The sequence below is a fragment of the Bidens hawaiensis genome, unplaced genomic scaffold (assembly GCF_021521415.1).
Source record: "Bidens hawaiensis isolate Kalapana, Puna unplaced genomic scaffold, B.hawaiensis_p1.1 tig00016123_1, whole genome shotgun sequence".
Lineage (NCBI taxonomy): Eukaryota > Viridiplantae > Streptophyta > Magnoliopsida > Asterales > Asteraceae > Bidens > Bidens hawaiensis.
Window position 1 is genome coordinate 87217 of NW_027492467.1, and position 17760 is coordinate 104976.

Sequence of the window (17760 nt, forward strand, 5' to 3'; positions counted from 1 at the left end):
TCTTGATTAATGATAATCATGTTTAACCATCCGAAACCTTTAAAAATCACCTAGAATCATGTTTTGATCTTAAACATGATTATTAACCAGGAACATATGCATTTTTGACCAAAAACACGGATTAGAACGTTGATATGACGTTTTTTACAGTTTAAAAGTTCGATTTGAAACCCTAAACGAAACCCTAAGTAATAGGGCCTGATTATGGATGTTTTATGCTCGGTTTTGTGTATTTGATCTGTAGATACTTTTTATAGCTAACCAAGGACCTGAAAACACGAACAGAGAGCTTAACCAATCAAAAAACTGACAAGGTATGACCGGTTTACTCGTTTAGGGGTTGTTTGTGCTTCGATTGTAACGTGCTTCTATTAGATTATTAAACTTTTCAGGAACAATAGGATCATATAATTGAGTCTCTGTTCAAATTTGGTAATTTTTCTATAAACGCAGAATATTTGGCAAATTTATTACCGTCTATTGGTGTTTATTTATGAAAAATAGTTAAAGTTCCTGAAAATTTATGAAGTTTGGTTTAGAACTTGGAAATGATATGATAAGATTATAGGTAAAATTTAGAATCATTTGGAGATTACTAAATACAATATGTGCATTTCGTTTAATCGGATTTTAACAACTGAAAAATGCACAAAAAGGTATTTGGCCAAAGAATTAGGTTCTGGAAATTTTACATGGGTTACGTTATGGTATTGTGATCACTCATTAAATTTTCAGATTTTTCGTGAATTGTTTGGTATAAACAGGTTATTTATCAATTAATTATAACACATAAAATGAATTTTTATAAATAAATAGCTAAGTGTAATAATTCTGAAAATATTTTTATAAAATTAAACATATTGTGCTTTATTTTTACAAAAATTATCATAATTTATAATTAATTATATAAATAGTTATGATAATTTAAATATTTAAATTATATATGTTTTAACAAAACCGGCAACATTATGTTTAAGAACTGACTGGTAAGTCAAAACATCAAAAGTGGTCAAATATCAAAGTTTTGAATGAATTTGATAAAAACGAACTTTTTACGAGATTTCCGGACAATTCGGGTGGATGGTACGCGTTTTGTAAAATCAACCCCGTATGAAAACGAAAACGAACCCTGCGACTAATCCAGATACCGAAACCTTAAATTTCTTTTATAAATCAAATCATTTTATCAAACAGTATATTTACTAAAGTTTGTGTGATCTTACCTATTTCCGAAACGCGTAAACAACCAACTTGGCTAGGCACGGAAAACGATGAAATTGAGCCAAGTCTAGTTTTGAACATTTCATAACGTACAACGTCACAATCTAAGACTACTGACATGTTCTAAGCGTAATATCCATACCCAGACTAGATATACAGCCCGATTTAGTTTAAAGATTGTACTAGTGTTAACCTTATTTTATCGATTATAGGATACGAGCTATAGTCAAGGTATTATACATATTACACATGTAACTGATCAATACTACAATAAGGTGAGTTTCATGACCCCACTTTTTAAACTGTTTTACGAACTTTTGGGGTGGAAAGCATGTTTATGTCTACTTATTTACTTGGAAACGTTGTATGATGTGAATTATCTAAGTACTAACACTTGAAAGGACCCCACACAAATGATTAAGTTCGAGCCCATGGAATGTGAATAATACTATTGGTTTGACAAACCCAATTGATAGGACCGGTGGGGTATGCCGGAACATGTTTTACAAATGCATATTGCCACACGAACTTGTTGTATCATGCTATGTAGGGTTAGACAAAAGTTTTTTTTGGAAATGTGGCAGTTAAGGCCACGGGAAGACGTGTGGGCAGCTTGTCAAGGATTCACTTGTGGCTTACTATAATTACATTGTATACATACATACCTACTGAGTACTATGATTACAGATACTGAACTCGTACAAACTTATGAAACTCACCAACTCTTTGTAGTTGACCCATTTTAACATGATTTTCAGGTTAGCCGAAGTTGGAATATGTTGCTTATGTGCTCGGTTCTAGAAGTGAGACTGAATCGCTGTAGATAGATACAAGTATAATAATAAATAAGAAACAGCCACGAGAACTTGTTATGTGTTTTTCGCCTAGTTTGTAAACTTAGTACCAACCATTGTAATATGTTGTAAATTAGTTTGTTAAATTTCGGTATAACAATGTTATTGATACCAGAGGTGCCTGTTACATTCCTGTATTACGCTTCCGCAATTACCTAGTCGAGATGTGACATTATATCCCTTAATTTGCATATATTGACAAGTTAAACCACAAACTATTCAAAATGACAAACTACTATGCTTTGGCTTCTCAGAACGCAATCATGAAACAAATGCTGAATTATGATACTGAGATTGGTACTCATGCCAAAACCCCGAAGCTTAATAATCTTTGTGAATTTCCAAGATGGGTTTTGAAATTTAGATCTCATTTGGGGGTAATTAATCTAGAATGTTTGAAAATTTTGGAACGAACATATATTTGACTGCTGGTTGATGCTCATGGTTCTGGCAAATGGAATAACCTATTTCTCAAATGACAGCTGAGGAAAGAAGGGAGTATGAGGTAGAGGTGAAGGCATGTTCAACTTTGATAATGACTTTACCAGAACATATTTTTCATCATTTTAGCCATATCAAACAAGCTGCTCCTTTGTATTAATCATTAAAGGAAAGAAGTATGGGTAATACTCAAGAAAACAAGATACCCATGTTAAAGTTTCAGTTCAAAAACTTTTGTCTTATGCCTGGAGAATCTATTGGAGAGTTGTTAACAAGGTTTTGTCACTTGATAACTGAGTTAAATAGATTTGAGATAACTCCTGATGATGAAGATAAAATTGATACTTTAAAAATTGCTCTTCCTGGTTCATACTCAACATATATCATGGTACTTACTGAAAATGGTTACTTCAAAGATCCGGCTCTCACTTGCATGGATTTTGTACAAAAGTTGGAGGAGAGAGTATGATTTAAAGTGTCAATATTTATCCAAAGCTAATCAAGATCTACTTTGTATGGTGGTGCACTTCCTGTTAAGAGTACTTCCACTTCTATTACAGCTTTTTATACTCGATCTAGTCATGTGATGCCTCCTCAAGAAGTTGTTCTTTTCCCAAAAGTTTTCTAGTTCATCTGGTACTAGTGTTGGTTCAATTCCTCCTATCACACGACCTGATTTAAAAATGAAGGAAGCATAACAACATTTTTATTAATGTGGGCTTTTATGTCTTCATGTGAACAATTGGCGGGAAGCAAAGTTGCAAATGTGATATGACTGATATGACTATGATCAGATAAATCCTGATGATCTGAAACTTATGGATTTGAAATGGAACATGACTATGATTTTTAGGAAGATCATAAAGTACATGGAGAGAACATGGCATGCATGATTTGCCAATCATGAGCAAGAGAATTGGGTTTGATAAGTTGAAAGTGAAATGTTACAATTGTCAAGAGATTGACCACATTGCCAAAGAGTGTAATAAACCAAGAAAAGAGTTTCTCTTAGTCAAAAGGCTCAAGATAGAAACTACAATAGGAAGTATAATACCAATGAGTCTAAGGAGAAACCAAAGGTTGTTCAATCAGCAAAGCCGAGTGACTCAAAGGCAATGATAGCACATGAGGGGATTGATTGGTCAAGAAGACTTTTGGGTGATGTCTCAAGTGAATAGCAACAAGCTAACATAGTTGTGATTATTCAAAGTGAAGAGATTGTGGGTAATAGTAATAAAAATATTTTTGAGGAAAATGAAGTGTCTGAGACTGATTTCGAAATTTCAAATGTTGATGAGAAGGAAACTTTTTCTTACATGGCTAAAATAAAATAGGTTAGTTCTAACTCTTCAAAAATTGTTTTTTTTATAATATATGAGAATGCAAGTTCATCTATTCTAGATGAATCTCAGAAAATTGATTGTTCTCATTGTGTTGAGACAAAGTCGAAGCTTGATATGATGCATCAACAAAATGAGCAATTAGTTTGTGATCTAGCTATCGTTCGTGATGATGATCGAAAAATGGTTGAAATGATCAAAATTATAAACAAAAACTAAATGCTTTATCCGAGAGTAATCACAACTTGAGAGCACAATATGCTACCAAACAAATGATTGTGGTATATCAATTTCAAGAGATTTTGAAATTTAGGACCAAAATAACTTAGCTTGAAAATGAGGTAAGAGCATTCTCATCCCACCCCTATCTCTAAAACAAAAATTACACTAAAACTCAGTACATTTTCTCTCTCCATTTCAATTGTATAATATTTTTTATACCTTTTTCATTATATTTTCTTTTTTCTCACTCACAACCACTTTCAAAAAATATTAAAAAATTATAGGGGGTTAGCTTTGCATAAACACAGAAACATCACTGTCTTTCTAAAATAAAATACATATTCACTCACAACACCCTAAATCACTCTCTAAATTATAAAAACATCCCTCACATAAAATAGGGGGTTGGATGAGAATGCTCTAATGGAGTTAAAAAATAAATCGAATAGTTTTAGAAATACTTCTTTTGTACTCAATGAAATTATTGAAGTTAAAACTGACCATCGAAAAGGCGGAAAGGTTTAGGTTTTGTTGAAATCCCTCCTCCTTTTGGTCATGATTACACTAAACGACCAGACACAAAAGATTTACAAGATGTAGATATTGACCGTCCATTGACTGTTAGCCTCCTGTGACTGTGAGTGAGGTTAAAATAACCAAAACAAAGAAACTTAAACTAGTTAAACCAATAAAAATTGTTAAGAATAAAACTCCAGTGCCTCATGTTCAAAGCAATTTGGTTTTCTCTGAAACTGATGTTGGTATGGTAGTGGAAAATGTGTATGAACCAGCTATGATTCACAAGAATAAGGATATTCCCCTTGAAAATCATATTCTTTGTGAACCACGTGATTTTGAGAAATCTAAATATGGTTATAATGCAACTCATGTCAATTCTAAGCTATCTGAGAAGAAGGTGATCTCATATGAGCATTTAAGAAAGTTTTTAAATCCTATTATTATTGAGAAAGTGAGAAGAGGTATGGTTTACAAACTCAAAGGGATGAATCATTTGTTTGCTGATGAAGTATTCCCATTGAGTTTGGTGAAACCAGAATTAATTGATAGAGTCTTTAATTATGAGACACCTAGTTTGACTAAATTTAAAAATATTCTATGAAATCTAGAGTGATTCAACCTAAACTTCAACTGAAAAGTCAATCAAACTTTCTAAAACCTATCAAGTTTGTGAAGTCATCTGGGTTATATTCAATTCAAAGTTTTACTGAATGTTCTAATTTGGATTATTTTCAAAAACAAACATGAAAAGAAGCTGGGAAAATCAAATGTGATGGTTGTAACTTATCAACCTTAGGATTCATATGACAAAGCACCACACGTGTTTGAATATATGAGAACATGTTTTTCTTGTGGTGAACGCGGTTATGTTGCAAGGGTTTGTGAATCTAGGATGAACTTGTGTGAAAAACCTTTAATCAAGGATCGTGTTCCTATGATTAAAATTATATTGAAAAGTCAACCTCCACATATCAAGATTGATGACACTCAAATAATGTACAATGAGATTAACCCTAGGAAAGTGGTTAGGGTTAATACTGAGAAAAAAAGGTTGAGCTTGTTTAAAATATTTGAAAAAATGTAAAAACCGGTGTAATTTTTGATGAATATTATTTGTCTAAAAGGTCAAAGGAAAGTTTAACATATAGCCAATTCCAGAAATTACATTAACACATGTTGAAGAAGAAATTTGAAGGTGTCAAGGTTCTTATTAATGTTGTTTCTACATGGAAACCAAGACTTATGTTATGCCGAAAGGAACAAGAGGTCTAACCCAAGACTGAGGCTTGGTTACCTCTTTGAACTAACCTTTTACTTGTATGTGCAGAGTTCATCCAAGACTCTTTTATGAGATAAATGGATAATGGATGTTCTCGGCATATAATGGGCAATATTAATCTCCTTACAAATATAAAAGGTATTCAAGGGGGTTATGTTGCATTTGCTGGTAACCAAGGTGGGTTGATTACTAAAGAAGGTGAAGTTTCAAATGGTGTGATCACATTCGAGAAGGTGGATTACTGTGGCAAGGTTGATCATAATCTGTTAAGTGTTTCACAGGTTTGAGACAAAAAGTATACAATCTTGTTCACTGACAAAGAATGTGTGATTCTGAAACCGGGTTTTTTCATTCCTAAAAAATGGTTGTCATGCGATCACCTCGATCGAATGATATTTATTTTCTTGACATGGCATCTATAGCAACATGTTTTATCTTAAAAGAAACTGAAAAATATACGATCCTTTGGCATAGAAGGATGGGTCACATTCGCAATATGAATCATTTGATGTCAAATGATTTGGTGGATGGCGTTTCATTGAAGAACTTTCATATGACTCGTCACTGTGTCTCGTGCAAAAAAGGAAAGCAAAATAAGAAGTGACATCCATTGAAGCTTATCAACTCAATCAATACTCCATTGGAACTTCTTCATATGGATTTGTTAGGTCCTATGAATAGAGAGAGTATTGTTGGAGATTTGTACAATTTAGTCATTACTGATGATTATTCTATCTCTTCATGTGTGTTATTTATGAGCACGAAGGATCAAAAAACCGTTCTTGTGAAAAATCTGATCACTAAGATCGAATCATGTTGAAAAACGGATCTAATCCAGATCTACAATAGAATAGAATAACCTAGATCTAAAACCGTAATCGGGTCTAGTTCATGATTATTACTTAATTATGTTATATATAATGTATTAGTTGTATTTTGTTTTGTAAATTAGTAATAGATTAGTGAAGTTTGATCGAGAGAGAAAATGGACAGAGTGTAGTTACTTTAAAATCAAAACTTAAATTTAACAGAGGTAAGAACCTCTATATATAGAAGATGGAGCTAATTCGTTACACATGCCATAACGAATTAGAATCCACTTCGTTACATTACATACAAATAACAACACATAACGAACTAAGATCCCATTCGTTAAGCATCCTTAACGATGTTTAACGAATGGGAGAATCATTAACTTAACAGACTAGTTTGTTAAACATCCTTAAACATCCTTAACGAACTAGTATTACCTTAACGAACTAGACTTAAATATAAATATCTTTTCCATTATAATAATAATAAAAACAAAACGATAAATACAAAGACTCAAGACGCAAAACCGTGCACTAACAGACACCCCCTCGTCTTGAGCTCTTTGTCTATAACTTATTTGAAGCGCTACGTCTGCCAGTCCCAACTGCTGTGAATTCCATACTCGTGACATACACGAACGACACGTTGAAACTGCATCGTCGGTCATAGTCTTCATGACGCTCGATCAATATTTTATTCTTGAATAGCACGTCATTGTTAGTCTCAGTCAAATTCACGAGCCACATTGGATCAATAATCTTAATCAACTCGGTCTTTAAACCCTTTCCCAAGACAATAACGGCCTCACCTATACGATTGTCATAATACCAAAGGTTGAACGATAAATAAATATGATGATTAAGCGTCTTGACTGGTACACGCTTCATTGTCTTTGGCGGCTTTACTTTAAGCACGATCTTCCTCCAACCAGTTCTTGGATCAATCTCGTCAATACGTTTACGAATTGGAATCTGCGACTTAAAGAATTTAAACCCATGGTCCACCTCAAGGAGCAAATGCTGATGGATCCATTCTGCTCGATAGTTTTTACCACGGTTTATGAAAGGTCAACACGCGAGGGTCCGAACATCCCAACGCGGTAATGAGAGAACGTTAGTAATGTTTTCATAATACTGGACGCCGTTCTCCCATTTAATAATACAGACCTTTAACTCTGAATCGTAAAGCCATGAAATAATATCACCTCGCACTTTTGAAATGGCTTTGAATGAAGTCATTTGATTAGCTTTAGCACGTGCAATGGCTTCCTGCTCATGTTCTTTATCAACATACATGTACACCTCGATACTCTTACGATCTCTTTTGTCTCGGTATGCAAACCATCCTTGAATATCAACAACAGATGGATCAGGATTCAATTCAAAGCTCTTACCTTTACCCTTTGAAACTTTATCCCGTTGATCTTCAGCTTCTTTAACATTTTCTTCAGTAAATATAGGAGCACCCTGATCAATGTTCGATCTTTAAAATAGATCAGGGTATTCCTCAGCTGTCACATCTTCGATCTCAACCTCCTCATCTTCATAAATAAACGATGTATTCATAGGAATCGCCGTATCATGTAAGACTTCCTCATCGTTCTCAACCTCAACGTCATCCTCGGCCTCTAACGCATCAGTTCTTCATCATTAAGACCCAGCAGTATTGAAATCTGCTCGCATGTCAAGGACCGATCGACAAACTGTCCCACTTCTATTTCATCCGCATTCACAATGCTCCTAACCACCCCCATATTGTCCACAAATATGACAGTATTGGCCTTTATCGACTCAATTGGTTTTACATTTATCGAGTCCTGATAAACGACCACCTGCTTGTTCAAGTTATCAGCAGCCTCACTTGTTCCGGCACCGGAGGATGACCAGTGAGCTTGTTTCGGCTCACTTCCTCCAGCCTCCGAGGCATCAGGATCTTCATCGTCATTCTTAAGTTTCTTAAGTGCATCATCCTTGCATGTCGGCTGTAGAATGAGATCCTCTTGCTCCTTTATTTTCACCCCTGAGACGTAACAATCTCACGGAGCTCCTTAGTTTCTCTTTGACAATAAGAGACATAACCCATCAACTTCCTTTGATTAAATAACATCTGCTCTTGAGCTTGTCGATCGGCTGACATCTGATTCTCATAAAGATGAATCAAGCTCAAGAGCATATTCATTTGTTGATCCTGTGGCATAGCATAAGACGATGGAGGGATCGGCTGCACAGGACCTTAAGGACGATTAAGTCTCATAAATGAAACCACCGATTTAGAAGTAGTAGGCCTTGGCAATGTAGATAAAACAGATTGCGGAATCATGCCAAGCCTAGGATCTGATGTGAGTGTGGTCGTTAATGTGAGCTTTGGGTTGCTAGTAGTAAGCGACACCGCCGGTCTTTGAGAAGCAAACAACCTTCGAGGTTGAACTCTAAAAGAAACACCAGCTCCAGCAGTCACCCGATGTTTAGATGGCTCATCGCTAGCCACCTATTTTTCCTTTTCTCTTTCGTTGAGCAGCTTGAGCAGCAGCTGCCTCAACTTCAGCACGACGTTGGTGATCATCCCCACCTTCAACACCATCGTCTCCATCATCACCGTTGTTCCCACCTAGAGCCTCTTCACGCTCGGAATCCGAATCATCGTGGATCTAGCGATCATCAAAAGGACATACATATGCTGGATTGGATACATGACCAATCAAGCGCTTGAACCTTGGTTGAGGATCTTGACGGTACAGCTTCATCCTTCTCAGTGTATCCGCTTTTATATGCTCCAACTTCAATACATCGTTGCGGAGTGTTGGATCGACCACCAAATCACGAATCGCATCCTGAATAAGCAATTGGATAAACCGTGGATACATTAAGAATTTATTGCGTCGATTCACTATAAGACAATTCTCTTTGAAATGAAAGTAGATCATCTCCAAAAAATTGAAAGGCTTGTTCAATATTAGTGAGACGAATGCCGATTGTAGCATGATACGGCACTCATCGAATCCACCTTTCCATCCACCAAGGCAGTGTATGAGAACATGCAGTAAATACTTGTATGTGAGACACAAGTATGCCTTATTGTACATGGACATGCCGAGATCGCCAGCGTAGAACACACAATTAAATAGTCCCCTAATCGACCCTTTGTCAAATTCACTCGGGGTCATCCATAGTGTCACCAAATCTCAACACTCGTTGGATATCCTCGGTTGATTTAACAACCGGTCTACCATTCACCTCAGCAGCTATATGATTTTCCGTCTCCACATATCGAGCTGTGTTCCAGAATTGACGGATAATACTATATCGAACCTCAGGATTTGCTATGACAGCATAGCTAATACGTGACCGACGTATAAAAGCTAGCATCTCCCCAAAAGTATCTTTGTAAGCAAAGTTCGTACCAACAAAAGCACAAATGTTATGCTTTTTATCGTATGGGAGCACTGGAAGATCTTGTTCTTGTTGTTGTTGTGGCTCAGCAGTAGGAGGATCTTGATCCATATTGTCAGCCATAACTGATAATAAATAAACTCGAGACTTAGTAAAACGATCAATAAACAATCTTAATTTAAATTAAAATTGTATTTTATAATAATTTAAAATGTCATTCGTTAGATAGGCTAATTCGTTATAACGAACTGATTTTATGTTATAACAAATTGACTAATTCGTTATCAAGTAAATAATACGAATTAGACTTATCGAATCAATGGTGAAGAGATAAGGAATTAAGTATTGATTCGTTATCAATTTTGATGAAAGAGCTGATTCGTTAGACCTTAGTAACGAATTGAACACGAAGTAGTTTCAATTCGTTACATTATAACGAATGGCCACTAATAAGCTTAATGTTTGACTAACAAGGTCCAAGTCAAAATTAACAAGAACATTAACAGTCAAAGGTCGAATCTGGTTCAATTAACGCATAATCTACGATGTAAATCCAAACCAATGATCCTAAGGATCTCGGAAATACATCGAAACAAGATTCGTATAATCCATTTAGACTAAATAGAGACATAAGTTAGGTTAATTGCAGCTTATAATTATAAGGTTAAAACTTGAACATAATCACATAAATAACCCCTAAGATGTTCATCAAATCTGACGAAAAGCATCGCGTTTTAATCCCCATTACCTTGAGAATCTTAAATATGGAACAAAATAGGGTTTAGATGATGTCGAGATTTTCAGAAAATTTTGACAGAGGTTCGTTGCTTAACGGAGAAGAAAGTGAATAGTGAATATGACAAATGAAATTCAACTTTCTTTATAAATAATGATGTGACACATTTTCCAAGGCAACGAATCATCTGATTCGTTTTTAATTTGAAATAAAGAATCAGTTGATTCGTTATCATAATCATTACACGTGGCAAACGAATTAAAGTTAACTCGTTAACACGAATTAATAACGAATTAGCATGAATTCTTGCTTAGTTCATTCTTAATTCGTTAAGTTATGGATAACGAACTAAGGTCATTCGTTACAGAGTGGCGGAAGCGAATTAGCTAACGAATATCAATAATTTGTTATAAATGACCTTATTCGTTAGTCATGAGCAACAAATTACATTTATTTAATTTTAAATTAAATAAATAAATTAATTAAATAAATAAATAAAAGAATATTTAAAATCAGTAAATAAATCAACGAAATCTTTTATCCAAATGATCAAATACTTTAACAACTTTTACCCGATGTGGTAACTTGTAATACCTTAACGTTTTTACGCTCAAAACACATGACTTAAAAAATGATTAAATAATATGTAAACGAAAAAGTAAAATCTTTTTGGTATTTTGCATTTTTGTTTTAAAATATTTACAGGTAAAATATCTGAAAATTAAACATAAAGCAAAAAAATAAAAGATTTTTGTGTTTTTGTATGTTTTTCAAAAGCATTACAAATTTGTTTTTTTTTTTTTTTGTATTTTTGGCGAGTTTAAGATTAGAATCATATTGACCAAAATGCCCTTCCATCACTGTTTTATATTTCAGCGATATTATGACTGGCGTTAAGTCGGTCATTGATATTGCTATCCACTTAAATCTTATAACAAACTTTCAAGCGTTTTTGTGATATAATTAAATGTTCAGATAGAGCACAGAATATCAGAAACTATCAGCCTCTAATCTCGGTTCAAGCTTAATTTGATTTTTACCGTATCACCCCAAATTGACTTAAACCATTATATTGTCGATCAAAATTTGAATTTACAGAAATTTTTTAGCAATGCATCAAGTTTCCTATACTATGAGGGAGTATGCACGAGTCCATCTGTCGGCTTACATACATTGTATCCCCTGGGGTCCGTTTCCTAGTGGTATTGAGACGCGCGCAAGAGAGGAACAAATGTATGACTTACAACGGATTTTGATCAAGTCAGTAGTTTAAATTTGTACGAGGTACAGCAGTGATCAAGTTTATTGACTTTGGGTTTGCTCTAAAAGCGATTGAAATATTCGTGCATATGAATACCCAGATGATTAAGCCACAAAAAGACTCACAGTGTCCAGAACCCTAACGCTTGTTATTTGCTTTATTTTATTTTTGGTGATTAGACAAATATAAGGCTTGAGTATGATATGCTATTACATTTCTGCCATCCTTACCGAGATTTTTGTTAGAGACTAACACCTCTTTCAATTTGGCATTTCTTTATGTTTATATCACATACTTTACTCTAACATCTTGTTTAAGACCTATCAATGCACCAATGCAATTAAACACTCAGTCTTTTAGGCTTATTTCTTTCTGGATATGGGACCAGATGATCAATGTACTATCATTTTCTCTTTTGCTTCAAAACTCAATTTTTGAGGAGCATAAAAATAATAAATTCAATCGCCCTAGTTATTTTTAGTCCATAGATTAATGGCTATCCATCAATCCACAAATAGATAACATGACCAAAACATGCAAGCATTTTCCACAAACTTAAATAACCGACATAATTTTCAGCAAGAGAATTAAATAAAACGCATAACAGTCGTCCCAACTACTTTCCATTATCAGGTAAATGGCTATCCCGAACATTTAGAAGTAAATATAAGGATCAAACATATACAAGTATATGTCTTTCAAATATGAGTAGATGACATAATTTTAAGTGGAAGAATGTAAAAATCTTTTTGTTTTTCTCTGTACATACATAAAACACAATCTTTTTGTCTTTTTCTATTTTTAAAAAACACAATAAAACTTCACAATATTTTTGGTTTTTCGGATTTTTCTATACATACAGAAAAACAATATTTTTGGATTTTCAAAATTTTTAATGTTTTTGGGTTTTCATAATATTTTAAACAAGAAAACACAATATTTTTGACTTTTCAAATTTTTCAATGTTTTTGGGTTTTCTCTATACAAACAAAAAACATAATATTTTTGTATTTTCTATTTCACCCCAAAACCCAAAATAGAAAAAATAAAATAAAAGAAAAATAAACCGAAAATAAAGATAATTATCCTTGTTTCAGGATATCAGCAAGAATTTTTAATCAATTTAAACTAAGCAGAAAGTTAAACGTGTTTTATCAAATGCCTTGGTAAATAGATCGGATTTTTGAAAATCGGTGTGCACTTTCTCAATATCAATTAATTTTCTTTCAAAACTATCCCATATGAAATGATATCGAATTTCGATATGTTTCAATTTTGAGTGTTGCACGGGATTTTTAGTGATCCTAATAGCAGCAGAGTTATCAATTAAGATTGGAGTAGTAAGAAACTTCAAACCGTAGTCGCGCAGATGTTGTTGGATCCATAAAACCTGTGAACAGTAACTTGAGGCTACCACGTATTCTGCCTCAGCGGTTGAAGTGGAGACCATTGTCTGCTTCTTACAGTGCCATGAAACAAGCCGACTTCGTAGAATTGACACCCTGTTTTAGTCGATTTAAAGTTGATCTTGCACCCTCCGTAGTCTGAATCGGAAAACGCAGTGAGTTCGAAATTATCTTACTTGGGGTACCATAATACGTTGTCAGGATTACCCCTCAGATATTGAAGTATATGCTTTACCACTGCCTGGTGAGTCACTCGGGGACATGCTTGATACCTAGCACATAAACAATCATCAAACATTATGTCAGGTCGAGAAGCAGTTAGATACATTAAAGAACCTATCATCGCTCGATAAAGAGTAGGATCGAAGGTATCCTCCAATTCATCCGGTGATAAATTGTGACCCACTGGGAGAGGAGTTGAAGGGATTTTTCTGAAAGTTATCTTGAATCGGCTCAAGACCTCGTTCACGTACTTTGTCTGGTGAATGAAGATTCCTTTCTCAGACTGATGAACCTGCAACCCCTAAAAAGAAGTTCATCTCTCCCGTTGAGCTCATTTCGAACTTTGTTTGCATTGACTTCTCGAACTACTTACATAACTTGTCATTTGTTGACCCAAAGATAATGTCGTCGACATATATCTGAACGAGGAGAAGATCATCACCAATATTCTTATAAAATAGAGTGCAGTCGATAGTCCCTCTCTTGAAGCCGTTATCATTCAGATGGTCAGCACGCATGCCATACCAAGCTCTCGGGGCTTGATGTAGACCATACATGGCCTTGTTTAAGCGGTAAACTCGGTCCGCATAATCAGGGTCTTCAAAGCTAGGATGCTGTAAAACAAAAACTTCCTCATGTAGTTCTCCGTTGAGAAATGCACTTTTCACATCCATTTGATAGACTTTAATATTTTTGTAAGCCGCATAAGCCAGAAATATTCGTATAGTCTCCAATCTTGCAACTAGAGCATATACTTCAGTATAGTCTATTCCCTCTTGCTGATGGAAACCTTGCACCACTAACCGTGCTTTGTTTCTCACGATCACCCCACGATCATCCTTTTTACATTTAAATACCCACTTTGTAGGAGCAGGTTTCTTAACTCTAGCAGGTTTATCAATAATATCCCATACACCCAGTTGGTTAAACTGTTGCAATTCCTCTTGCATTGCTTCTACCCAAGAAGGATCTTCAAGTGCCATACGAGTCGTCGTTGGCTCTACTTGGGATAGGAAGCAAGTGTATTTAGAGATATTTACGATTCCAACGGAATGTAAATCTGCATAAGCACACAATATGTTATTCTCACTAGGAGTAGAAACTTGATGACGTGTTTGCACACCCACATCAAGTTCCCCAATGATGTTGTCCTTTGGAGGATAATTATGAATCCGAATAGTGGGATTCTCAGGAACAACAGCATTGTCTGTTAAGTTAGTGAGATTCTCCTTAGCATTATGAGACGATTCACCAATCTCATGTGTTTCAGGATATGGAGCGGAGGAAGAATCAACAAAATGACCATCATCAGATGAAATCAAAATCACATCGGATGTATCAGGAAGATCATCTTGTGAGGCATCAACATAAATAGATCCAAAAGATCTTGGAGGTAAGAATTGATCTTCAAAATAAGCACGCACCAAGTCTTCATCTGGTTGCTCGGTTAATTGAGTAAACGAATCAAATAAACTCTCATAATCAAACATCCAATCAGGTCTTTTACCTTGGGAATGTGTGGTGTACCTTAGGCAATCAACATGGTACCACTCCTCTACACAACCCGAGGTAAAGTTAAATACACGTTTCTTAGGTGATGCGTAACCCAAGAAATAACCTTCAATAGCTTTTTCTTTAAATTCTCCCGCATCTTTCTTCAACATAGTATAAGGACAACCAAATGGTTCCAAGTACTTTAAATTAGGCTTTCTCTTGTTCAGAAGCTCATAACTCGTCTTTTGAAGCTTCTTCACAGTCAAAACACGATTAAGCGTGTAGTAAGCAGTATTCACAGCCTCGTTCCAGAATTGAACAGGAAAGCTTAGAATCTGCAAGCATAGTTCTTGCTGCTTCAATCAATGTTCTGTTTTTCCTTTCAGCCACCCCATTCTTTTGTGGTACGTAAGGAGCACTATATTGACGATGAATTCCCTTTTGAATACAAGATAAATCCAACACATTGTTCTTAAACTCCGTACCATTATCACTTCGAATACGTCTCACTTTCAGTTTGTATAGTGATTCGATCTTAGTGATTAAGTTTTGAATCATGGGTGTCTGATCTTTTGAACTCATAAATAAAACCCATGAATATCTTGAATAGTCATCAGTGACGACTAAACAATACCAATTCCCAGCGATACTCGCACGATTCACAGGACCAAACAAATCCATATGAATTCGTTCTATTGGAGTATCAATGGAATTGATTAATTTAGATGGGTGTGACTTTTTCTTCTGTTTACCTTTTTTGCATGCAACACAGTGGTCACTTAACTTAAAGTGTTTCAAGGAAACACCTTCGACCAAGTCATTTGCCATTAAATAATTCATCTTCCTAACATGAATATGACCCAACATTCTGTGCCAGATAATCGTGTCCTTTTCAGTTGCCTTAGAAACAAAACACGTTTCCACAGAAGTTGATACTTTAGAAGACATGTTCAGTACATAAATACCATTAGATCGAGGGGATCTCATGACAACCATGTCCTCGGGAATGACGTATCCCGGTTTCAGAATCAGACATTCTTTATCAGTAAATACAGTAGTATATTTCTTATCACATATTTGTGATACACTCAATAAATTATGATCAATTTATCACAATAGTTGACTTTTTTCAAACGTGATACTCCTATTTGACACATCACCTTCTTTTGTGATCATACCTCCAGAATTACCAGCAAACGCAACATACCCTGCTTGTATATTTTTGACATTTGTTAAAAGATCAATGTTGCTAGTAATGTGACGAGAGCATCCACTATCCATTATCCAGTTTTCACCAGAAATGGTCTTGGATGAGCCCTACACATGAAAAGAAAATGATTAGTTCAAAAAGGCAGCCCAGGCCTCAGTCTGGGGCATCTCTTGAGTTTCTCTTGGAAGCTTAACATTAAGTGAATCTGAATGCTGTTTAGCCACTTGTGAGTATGTCACAGGCATTTTTGACTTTCGTCGTAAGTAAGCAGCTTGAACAATATTCGCATTCACCTTTTTGCAAATTGCTTCTGTGGGTACAAATTTGGGCTTAACATAACTTACATTCTCATTAACATAAATCACCTTTCGAGGATTTACATCAGAAAATATAATGTGAGTTTCATCATCAAACGACGTTGGTCGTCTCAAAATCTCTTTAATGGATGAAGATGTTGAGATTTCTTCAACCCACGGTTTCTAACAACATGGCCATGTTCACCACAGAGAAAGCATGTTCTCATGTCAACACGTTCATGTGATGGTTTAGCAGAAACATGTGCAGTCGAAGGTTGATGATAAACTCCAGCAATGGGACCCTTATCCAAGTCATCAAGCGTCACAGATTTTCGTTTCATTTAGAAATCCAAATTTGAACAATTTGAAAAGCTTGGTAAAGAATCAGTTCCACTTGACTTTACAAACTGAACATTTTTAGCAGATTTTAACAAACTTTTTGCTTTTATCAACGGATCTACCACTTTTGATGTCTTAGATTTCACAAACTTGTTTTCAAGGTCTTGTACCTTAGAAGTTTCATTGTGAAAGACACTTTCAATCAATTCGGGTTTGATGATATCGAGTGGAAAGTCTTTCTCAATGAACATTGGGCTTATCCCTTTAAGCTTAAGTACACGGCCAGTTGATGGCTTCGAAGCAATAGGATTGATAAAACGCATCAAATCCTCATCATAAATTTTAGGTTTTTCTGATGTCTGGGCCTTCACTGGTTTAACCTTAACTTGTTTGTCCTTTTTCACTTGAGTTGTATTTGAACCATACACAGCCTCCTCAAATTCATGAGGTTCACATATAATGTGATTTGAACGTGGAATGTCCTGATTTTTTAGTACAACTTCCGGTTCAAATACATCCTCAATAAGTACTTTCCCAACATTAGTTTCAATAAAAACTCTGTTGCTTTCAACATGATGTTTTTGGGTTGATGATTAGTCCTTAACATTATCAGTTTTTACTGGTTTAGGTTTTTCTTAAACAACAGGTTCATTCACAATCACTTCTTCTTCTTTGCCAGCAAAAGGATTTACAGTATAATCATTATGAAATGGTGGTG